Here is an 11,489-nt window from a genome sequence, read left to right as displayed (position 1 = left end):
CATAGAATCCTAATCTTGTCCAGCTTCACTCTTCTTTTGAAGAACATTCAATTTATCAATCCCGCTGGGGACCATGTGGTTTTGAATTGGAGAAGGAAATCAGGTACGGAGCATGAGGTTCTCAACTTCTGGAATTTTTCAAATAGTCTTAGGTTAAGTGTAAAAGTAGCAACATTTTCTTCACGCCTCTGAGATAAAACAGTTGTCTTTATCCGAGCACATGATACAATCGGAGATGGGATTTACACAGGTAAGTTGTTTTTCTCTCAATGCTTTGTCCTGTAAGTAAACAACAAAATTATGTTTCTGTCTGTAATGTCCATTAGTTGTTCCCTCAACGACCATTCTGATTCAAATAATGACTACCTGTACAAGAATTTTCCTATGAACTGATTCTAATAGAATGCTTTATTTTACAATTTCTTTCTAGATATTCATTATTTCACATCATAAATAGAGTAGCTTTTAATATGCTTTCCATCGTTGCTACAAATCATCTGACAAAAGACATTTCGCCAAGGTTAGAAAGTTTCAGTCCTTGGTCAGTTGGCTTCTTGCTTTTAGGCTTCTGATGAGCATATCATAAGTCGGATGAGAAGATATGACTTAGCAGATTGATCTCACCAAATCCACAATCTAGATGCAAAGTCCTGAATGCAGTTGCTCACTACTTTAATCCCTTTTATTCTGTCTTTGGCAACAGCCAAAGAAATGATGCTGTTCTATTTTATGGATGGTCTCCCATCTCAAGTAACCTAATCAAGAAAACCCTTCACACTGGTGTTCAGTGATTTTTCCCCCCAGGTTTCTAGATCCTGTCAAGTTAATAACATTAATCATTACTATAGAAGGAAAAGCAATTGATCATAGCAGCTAAGAAGTCCAGAGACAAAAACAAGGATTTCTTGACCATGATACCAAGGACTCATATTTCCCTATCTTTCCTCATCTTGTCAACTTTCCATGACTCTCCAACAGTCATTTCCTTGTAAACATGCTTTTGACACATGGGCACTGTCTGACACAACCTATTTAATACAAAAATGACCATCTGCATTTAGAGATGCTAAAATGTGCAAATTAATAAGAGTCTAAAATACTCTAAAAATCCCTATTTTGGGCGGGATTCCACAAAAACATGAACATTGCTGCCATTCATTTCATTTTTCTCAGATTTCTCAGTCTGTATGCTGTGAGAGTTGTGGTCCCAGGTCCAGGAAATCCCCCAAGGAGGGCGAGGCTGTCTGTTGCTATGACTGTACTCATTGCTGGAGAATTAAATTTCCAATGAGACAGGTGGAGGTCAGTCACACGAAGAATATTCTCACCTGTTCTAAGTGTATGAGAAGTGCAGAGACAAGCCTCTCACTTCCAGCTGTTAGTAAACCACAAGTCACAGTTCATTTTATTCCAGAGATAACAGTCTTGACACTGAAATTCATACTTGCTTTATGTTCTTGATCCACTGTGGGTACTGCTACCTACTAAAAATCACTTTTCCCACACCAGAGTAGAAAGCTTAATTTCTTCAAGGACCTGAACACATGTTATTTTAAGTACAACTTTTCATGGTTTTAAAAACACATTCTAATCACATTTGGACTCAGCTATTGCTTTGACCTTTCACTACTCTAAATTTGTGATTGACAGCATGGCTGTTGTAACATAGCGGATCAGAAAGTTGTTTATTTCATAATGTACATTCTGCAGCCCTAGGAATTTCAACATTCCATTACTAAATAGCCTGTCACTTTATTTGTCCCCACAAACAATGTAGATTTGTTCTATACAGTGTCGCAAACAGTACATCAAGATTGGATGGTCAAATACAGTCCAGATGCTCAGACACTTAAAGTAGTCAATGGACTTGAGTATCCACATTTAGCGGAGCCTGTCATAAACTTAGGAGAATCTTCCATTAAGAAAAAAGAGTTTAAAACAAATATTTGCATAACTCTTAATGAAGTTGAATCTGCAGTTGTATCATTTCTGAAAAATTTCTGATATATATAATGTGTATTGGTGTAGTTTTTCAGTCCTCAAAGAATGTGATATAATCCTTAAAATCAATATCCAGAGGTCAATAATTTAGAAACATTAATACAAGCACTGCTAACTATAAAACGCATAAATTGAAGGATAAGGTATTATGAGAGACTGAGATTCATGGAGGGCTCTAGGAGAAGATGCATGGAATTCCCTGGGGAGGGGAAATGGAGTAGATTCTGTGAGTGGATGGGGCAGGTGGGGGAGGGGGTGGGGAAGGCTGGGCTAGGGGAGAGGGATGGAGAGACAGAACATGGGGAGAGACAGAACTGGAGGGTTAGGGTATGGAAACCCAGGGCAGTGGCACTCCGTGGACTCTGTGAGGACCCTAGTGAGGAAACCTAGTAATGGAGGACACAGAGCCTGAACTGGCCATCTTCTGTAAGCAGGCAAGGTTTCCAGTGGCGGGGCTGGTACACCATCTCTGCCACAAAACCTCTCATCTGCAAACTGTCCTGCCTACAAGATGTCCTGAGGCAATGGAGGCTCAGAACTTGAGAGAGGTCTAACTCGAGGCTCAGGCCACAAGAGGGAGCCCATGCCTGACACTGCCTGGATGGTCAGGATCAAGAGGGGCCTGGGCAGCTCAGAGACCTAGGGTGGAACCAAGCACCATGAACATACACACACACAAAAACGCAACAAAATGGTTCCTAAGGATAGTCTGTTATATTCATAGATTGGTGCCTAGCCCAATTGTCATCAGAATGGCTTCCTCTGGCAGCTGATCAGAGCAGAGGCAGAGACCCACAGCCAAAGATTAGGCAGAGCTCAGGGAACCCTGCAGGAGAAGGGGAGGAAGGATTGTCAGGGCCAAGAACACCATGGGACAACAGAATCAACTAGTTAGGGTCTACAGAAACTGAAGAGGTGATCACAGAGCCTTCATGGGTCTGCATTAGACCCTCTGCGTGTGTGTGTGTGTGTGTGTGTATGTGTGTGTGTGTGTGTGTGTCCAGCTTCACTCTTCTTCTGAAGAACATTCAATTTATCAATCCCGCTGGGGACCACGTGGTTCTGAATTGGAGAAGGAAATCAGGTACGGAGCATGAGGTTCTCGACTTCTGGAATTTTTCAAATACACACACACACACACACACACACACACACACATACATGGTTGTTTAGCTTGGTGTTCTTGTGGGGCTCCTAGCAGTGGGAGTAGGGGTGTCTCTGGCTATTTTGCCTACTCTTGGGACCCTTTTCCACCTACAGGATTGCCTCATCCAGTCTTAACGTGAGGGTTTGTGCCTAGTCTTACTACATCTTGCTATACCGTGTTCAGTGAGTATCCCTGGGAGGCTGGCTCTTTCCTGAAGGGAGATAGAGAAGGGGTGGCTGTGGGGTAGAAGGGAGGTAGTGAGGACACAACTGGGAGGAGGGGAGGGAGGGAAACTGTAGCCGGGAGGTATTGTATGAGAGAATAAATACGTAGCTTTTACAATAATATGTAGGCAAAAGCAAAACAAAAAGCCTGGCACATAAATGCTGTACATGGAAGCTTACACCCTTCTACGACACCCGTTCTGGTGGACCATCAATCTTCTCTGTCAGGTAGTAAGTACACAGACCTACATGTGGCCCAAACATCCAACACATGAAACACAAGCAATAAATAATATCATAACAACGAATGGCTATATGTTAAATAAGAAGACAATATCAATGATAAATTGTGTTCATGCTATCTAGTTCAGTACCCTGATGACTTTAAACCCAGTCATAACTGGCACTAAATGTAGAGAAATTATTTAAGTAACGACGTAGAAAAAATTTGGACTGTTTAATTTACATCACCATAAAATAAAATGAGATTATTCATGTCAGCTTCCAGTGCAAGAGCTTTATCTTAGGGTAAAATAGATAAAGTAAAAAATCTGTACACTGATGATCGAATTCTTTTCCAGCACATACGGATCAATGCGTGAAGTGTCCAGAAAGCCACTATGCAAACCTAGAGAAGAGCCACTGCCTACAAAAGACTGTCGTCTTTCTGGCCCATGATGCTCCTTTGGGGAGAACACTTTCCCCCATGTCCTTGGGCTTCTCTGCACCCTTTGGGATTCTTGTGAAGCACAGAGACACTCCCATTGTCAAAGCCAATAACTGGTCACTCACTTAAATCCTGCCTATCACCGTGTTCCTTCTGTCCCTTGACCTTCACTGGCCATCCAAATACATCCACCTGTATCCTGCAGCAGAACTCATGTACTTCCGTTCACTGTGGCCTTTTCTACTGTCACTGCCCCAGTGAGAAGAACAAGGTGGCTGCTGATTTCACAGGCTCCTAATCCCCTGTGCATCCTTATCCAACCTGCTGTATCCAGAATATGGCTTGGAGCCACTCTTCCTTTCATTGTCACAGATGCTCGGTCCCAACATAGACCCATCATCACTATGCACAATGAAGACTCAGCTATTGCCTTCCACTGTCTCCTAGGATAACCTGCGAACCTTGGGAGCTACACTGTGGCTTTCTTGTTCAGGAATCTGCCTGATACATGCAATGAAGCCAAGTTCCTGGCTTTCAGAATGTTGGTGTTCTGCAGTGTCTGGGTCACCCTCTGCCCTGTCTACCATAGCGTCAAAGGAAGGTCATGGTTGTTATGGAAGTCTTCTCTATCTTGGCTTCCAGTGCAGTGATCCTGGCCCTTATCTTTGCCTGCCATTACCACATCATTTTGTTAAGACCATATCAGAACCCACTTCATCATATCAGAGCTAAACACATTCTAGAAGAAAAAGCCTTCATAAAACTTAGCTTGCATACTTCTTAAATTAAGGATTAGACATGAAGATGATTCTGATAGTTCCAACAGTTACACATTAGATTCTGGCATGTCATTTGATGATGTCACAGGCTATTGTTTCATCAGCCAGTTAAGTTCTTTGTTTTGCAACCATCAGTTTTTCATGTTAGCATATATGTTAGTTACATTTTGTGTCTAACGTTTGTATGTACTATTATTTTTCTAAGATTGATTTAATTTGCTTATAAAGTCTAAATTTGTGCCTTCTTGTACTTTCATCATTCATATATTTATCTAATTTTGAAGGTGAGTCCTTTCCTTTATAAATCATTGGTGACAAAAAGATTCAAGAGTCATTAAGTGGAGCTTAAGGTTTTTAAAACATTTTATGAATTTGTTTTTGATACTATCAGTATGTACCTATATTGCAGTGTGCTTCTGAAGATACTGCACTAAATTTTTACACTTTCATTTGTGGTGTGATTTTATCCTGAAGACATTAAAATTCTTTAACTTCAACATCTTTTTATCAAAATTATACTATGGCAGGCTATTGAGTGAGAATTATAGGAAATTAATAACCTTTGACCTCATTTTATAAACCAAAGTCAAATGCCAATCAGAACAACCAATTTGTAATTAGTTATGTGTAGACAATGCTTTCACTATGGTGACATACATCTAATGTCCAGATATGAACACATCAGCTGACTCTGTGCTTGCTTTCTGTGTGCCTCTTAACATCTAAACAGCCTTTATTTAGTTATTATTTATTTACATAGATTCTGTCTGCATGTGTGCCTGAGTCCTGGAAGAGGGCACCAGATCTCATTATAGATGGTTGGGAGCCACCATGTGGTTGCTGGGAATTGAACTCAGGACCTTTGGAAGAACAGCCAGTGCTCTTAACCTCTGAGCCATCTCTCCAGCCCCTAAACAGCCTTTAACTAAAAACTTTTTCACCATGCATTACTTTTTGTTAAGTCAGTGTATATTCCTTCAATTTACATCACTTTCAAAACAAAAATATAAAAATTATTATCCAGTTCTTCATGATTTAACAGTATGTCATAAACAAATTGAAAATTAAGTCTAGTAATTTATTTCCAGTTTCATTTTATGTATGTATGTATGTATGTATGTATGTATGTATGTATGTATGTATGTATTGTTCTATCATAGTTACATCCTGGCCACTTCCCCTCTTTCCACTCCTCCCATTCTCTCCTCACTCACCTCCCCTCTGCCCCAGATCCATCCTGTTTCCACCTCCCCTCAGAAAAGAGCAGGCCTCCCAGGGACATCAACCAAAAATGGGTTAACAAGCCACAATGAGACCAGGCGCACACCATCACATCAAGGCTGGACAGGACAACCCAGTAGAAGGAAAAGGGTTCCACAAGTAGCCACAAAAGTCAGGGACAGGCCCTGCTCCTACTGTTAGGATTTCTATAAGAACAACAACAGCCATGGCATATATGGAGAGAACCTAGGTCAGACCTACAGGCTTCCTGATCTCTGTGAGGTCCCATGAGCCTGGTCAATTGATTCTGTGTTCTTCTGATGTCCCTGACCCTTCTGGTTCCTCAGATACTCCTCCCCAGGACTTCCCCATTTTCACTCTACATATGTATATGAACTCTACATATGTATAAAGGTTAAAGATTGTTATGAGTATATTGTTTTGTCATGGTACTTTGTTGTTCCTATTGTTCATTTTATTGTTTATAATGTTTTTAAAAATTTTTATATTTGAAAATATTTTCTATAATGTATTTTGATCATATTATTTTTCTACCAGAACTCTTTCCAGATCCTCCCCACCTTCCTACTCTCCCAAATTTATATGCTTTCTCTCTCTCTCTTAAAAAATACACCGCCAGGCGTGGTGGCAGCCACCTCTACTCCTAGCACTCAGGGAGGCACAGGCAGGCAGATCTTTGTGAGTTCCAGGCCAGCCTGGTCTACAAAGCAAGTCCAGGACAGCCAAGGCTACAAGGAGAAATCCTGTCTCAAAACCAAAACAAAATAAAAATAAAAAGGTCCAAATACACCCCTCCCAAATAAGACTAACATGTCACTCATAACTTTTATTTATTGTCTAAGGCTATGAACTTTCAAGAATAAGGACCAGAAGGGATATTATATACTTCCATACTTAAGCAAGTTATTGGACCAGATTCTGCCTTTGGTTATGGTCTAAAGGAATTTGCACACAATCTGTCCCTATTATGTTTTGTAGGTGAGATAAAATTAAGCTTTTCAGTGTGGGCAGCTTCAAGATCTTCTGATGCTATGCTGGTTAGTTAGCATCACACGAACCGAACACAAAAGCTAGAGTCATCCGGGAAGAGGACACTTCAGCTGAGAAAACACTCTACCGTACTGGCCAGTGGCAAAGCATGTGGTGAATTTTCTTGATTGACGGTTGACGTGGAAGTGCCCCACTCACTGTGGGTGGCGACATTCCTGGGAAGGTGGTCATAAATGATCTAAGAAAGCAAACCAGTCAAGCCGTGGAAAGCAAGCTCTCCTTCCATTCCTGCCCTTCAGATTCCTCCCCTGACTTCATTCATAACAGATTATAATCAGGACATTTTCACTGAAATGAACTCTTTCCTTCCCAAGTTGCTGTAGTTCATGGCATTTTACCACAGCAAGAGAAACCCTGACTTAGACGGACGTGTGACAGTTGTTCAGACATTTGTGTGTGAGGAGCAGGAAGGGAGTGGTTAAGAGTGGCAATACAGTCACAGGCAAAGTACAAAGAGCTCTCCAGCAGCTGTCAGGAACTGAGGGGCTGTGGACACTTGACAGCTCCTGGGAGATGGCAAAGTCAGTTTTCTTTCAGGGTATAGTCCCTTGAAGGTCAGTGCTTTCCCACTGGCGTCCCCAGACCCTTGAGTTCATCACCGTGCACCCCAGACTCAGGAGACTGCTGATGTATTTCGGACGTGGCCACTCCTGCTATCCTCCCAGGTCCACATTTACTCCCAGCTCAGCTTTTCTTCAAAGACTTCAAGTTTTTATCGTACTGATTAGAGGTACCCCAATATATTTTATAGTATTTGAGGCTACTGTGACAAAAAGTTACTTAATTCCTTTTATTAGTTCATTTGTCCTTTGTACCTTGGAAGGCTGCTGATTTTTGTGAGTTAACTTTGTACCCACTTTGCTGAAAGTGTTTATCAGCTATAGGAGTGGCCCAGTGGAATTTTAGGTTCACTCACTGATACTATCATATCATATGCAAATAAAGATACTTTGACCTCTCCCTTTCCAATTTGTATCCCTTTGATCTCCTTCAGTTGTCTTATCGCTGTAGTTAAGACTTCAATTACTGTATTGAATAGATAGGAAGAGAGTGGACAACCTTGTTTGTTCCTGATTTTAGTGAAATTGCTTTCTGGCAATTTAAGTTGTTGTTAGCTATGGGCTCACCATAAAATTACCTTTATTATGTTGAGGTATGCTTCTTTTTTTATTTTATTTTTTTAATTAATTTATTTTTTATATTAATCACAGGTTATTTACTTTGTATCCCAGCCATAGCCCCCTCCCACCTTCCCTCCCAATCCCACCCTCCTTCCCTCATCTCTTCCCTGTCCCTTTCCAAGAGGTATGCTTCTTATATCCCTAAGGTCTCCAGGACTTTTATCATGAAGGAGTGTTGAATATTGTCAGAAGCCTTGCCTGCATATAATGAGATGATCATGTGATTTTTGTCTTTCAGTTTGTTTATATGGTCGATTACATTTATCTATTTTCTTACAGTAAACCATCCCTGCATGTCTGGATGAAGCCTGCTTGACCCTGGTGGATGACTTTCCTGATGTGTTCTTGGATTTGGTTTACAAGTATTTTATTGAGTATTTTTGCATTTATGTTCATAAGGGAAATTGGTGTGTAATTCTCTTTCTTTGTGGGGTCTTTATATGGTTTGGGTATCAGGGTAACTGTGGCCTCATAAATGAAATGGGCAATGTTTCTTCTGTTTCTATTTTGTGGAATAATTTGAGGAGTATTGGCATTAACTCTTTGAAAGTCTGGTAGAATTCTGTGCTAAAACCATCTGTCCCTGGATGGAGACTTTTAATGGCTGGTTCTATTTCACGAGGGGTTATAGGTATGTTTAAATTGCTCCTCTGTTCTTGATTTAACTTTGGTGTAAGTGGTGTGTCTCAAAAAAATTGTTCACTACTTTTAGATTTTCCAGTTTACTAGAGTGCAGTTGTTTATTTTTTATTTTTATATATTTTTTAAAGAAAGTCCTCTGGATTTCCTCAGTTCCTATTGTTATGCTCACCTTTTCACTTACAATTTTGTTAATCTGGATCATCTCTGTCCACCTTTTAGTTAATTTGGATAAGGGTGTGCCTATCTTATTGATTGATTCAAAGAACCAAGTCTTTGTTTCATTATTCTTTGTAATTTCTTTGTAGTTGTTGTTTCTGTCTTACCGATTTCATCCATGTGTTTGATTATTTCTTTCCATTTACTGATTTTGGGTGTGAGCTTTTCTTTTTGTTTTAGAGCTTTCAACTGTGCTGCTACATTATTAATTTTTTTTGTAGGTAATTAGTGCTTATGGGCACAGTGCTTAGCACAGCTTTCATTTGCCCCCTAAGTTTGCATATATGTTGTGTATTCAATTTCTAAAATTCATTGAATTTTAGAAAGTCTTTAGTTTCCTTCTTTATTCCTGTCTCCATCCATTTTTCATTCAGTAGTGAATTGTTCGGTTTTTCTTTCTGTTGTTGTTGATACCCAGCTTTAATCCACGGTGGTATAGGCTGCAGGGAGTTATTTCACTTGTGTTTCTTGTATCTGTTGAGACCTGCTTTGTTTCTGAGTGCGTCCGTTTTGGAGAAAGTTTCGTGAGGTGCAGAGAAGAAGCCATTTTGCATTTGGGTAAAATTTCTGCAGATGTCTGTTTGGTTCATTTGCTTTATAAAGTCTGTCATCTCCAGCATTTCTCTGTTTAGTTTTTTCTGCATGACCTGTCTATTAGAGACGGTGGGCGTACCGAAGTCTTTTGCTGTTACTGTGTGAGGGTTAACGTGATTTAAACTGTTGAAATGTTTCTTTTACAAGCTTGGGTGCCTTTGTTTTCACTGAACGGATGTTAAGAACTGTAATGTCCTCTTGGTGGGTTTTTTTCTTTTGAGTATGTAGTGTCCTTTCCTATCTTTTTTGATTGGGCTTGGTCTGATGTTTATTTTGTCAGATATTAAAATGACTACGCCAGCTTGCTTTTTAGATCCATTTGCTTGGAATATCTTTCTCCATCTTTTTACCTAGAGTGACATCTTTCCTTTATATTAAGGTGTTTCTTGGGTGCAACAGAAGGTTGGATCCTGTTTTCACATTGATTCTGTTACTCTGTGTATTTTTATTTGGGGAATTGAGATCATAGATGTTGAGAGGTTATCAATGACCAATGATTGCTGATTCGTATTATTTGTGTCGTTGTTGTTGTTGTTGTTGTTGTTGTTGTGTGTATGTGTGTACTTTCAAAAATTGCTAGTCTGGGATTATTTATTCCCTGTGTTTTCTTAGGCATAGTTAACTTCTTTAGGTTAGAGGTTTCTTTCTAATTCCATCTGTATGAAGGCTGAATTTGTAGACAGATATTACTTAGATTCAGTTGCATGGTAGAGTGTCCTGTTTTCTCTATCTATTGTGATTGAAAGTTTTCCGGAGTATGAAATTCTGGGTTAACATTTGTGGCCTCTTAGAATCTTTCAAGCCCTTCTGGCTCTTAGAGTCTCGATTGAAAAGGAAGATTTTCCTGCTCTCTTTTAGTTGCAGCTTTTAGTGTTCTTTCTTTGTTCTATATGTTTAGTATTTTGACTATTATATGCTGAGAGGATGGTCTTCTTTAGTCCAGTCTATTTGGTGTTCCATATGCTTCATCTACATTGATAAGGATCTCTTTCTTTAGGTTAGAATTTTTTCTTCTATGATTTTGTTGAAAATGTTTTTTTTTTTTTTTTCCTTTTGATTTTTTTCAGATAGGGTTTGTCTGTATAACCCTGCCTGTCCTGGAAATCACTCTGCAGAGAAGTTTGCCTTGAATTAATTAAGTGAACTCACTCTGCAGATCAAGGTGGCCAAGATTAATTAGCCTGCCTCTGACTCCTTGGCCTAGGCTGTTTCCACTTTTTAGCTATTGTTTGTTTTTTGTTTTTTTTGACTGAGGTTTTGTTTTTTAAAAGTGTATTTAAAAATATTTTTATTTCATTTTACTTCGTCTGCATCAGTTGGTTTGAGGGTATCAGATCCCGTGGAACTGAAGTTATAGACAGTTGTGAGCTGCCATGTGGGTGCTGGGAATCACACCTGGGTCCTTTGGAAGAGCAGACAGTGCTCTTAACCACTGAGCCATCTCTCCAGTCCCACTTTCTAGCTATTGTAAAAGGAGCAGCAAAGATGGCCAAGCAAACATCTCTGAATCTGGATATCTTTTTCTTTGGGTGTCATGCCTCAGAGTGATGTAGTTTTAATTTCTAAAGAATTCTCCATACTTATTATCATAGTTGCTTTCCCAATTTGCAGTCCCACCAACAGTGAGTGAAAGTTTCCTTTCTTCCATGTCCCCAACAATCACTTATTGTCAGTGGTTTTCTTGATTTTATCCATTCTGACTGCCACAAAATGAAGTCTTAAAGTAGCTTTACTCTGCATTTCCCT

The 11,489-nt window shown here is 39.7% G+C and overlaps 1 pseudogene; it reads left to right on the top strand.

Moving 5' to 3' along the window:
• The first annotated feature begins 235 nt into the window (after positions 1-235).
• On the top strand, positions 236-4,823 carry LOC129680377 (vomeronasal type-2 receptor 116-like; annotated as a pseudogene).
• The last annotated feature ends 6,666 nt before the right edge of the window (positions 4,824-11,489 follow it).

Source organism: Psammomys obesus, unplaced genomic scaffold, assembly GCF_907164565.1.
Source record: "Psammomys obesus unplaced genomic scaffold, mPsaObe1.curated_primary_1811, whole genome shotgun sequence".
NCBI lineage: Eukaryota > Metazoa > Chordata > Mammalia > Rodentia > Muridae > Psammomys > Psammomys obesus.
Note: the sequence above shows the minus strand (reverse complement) of the source record. Positions and strands in the feature narration are given on the sequence as shown.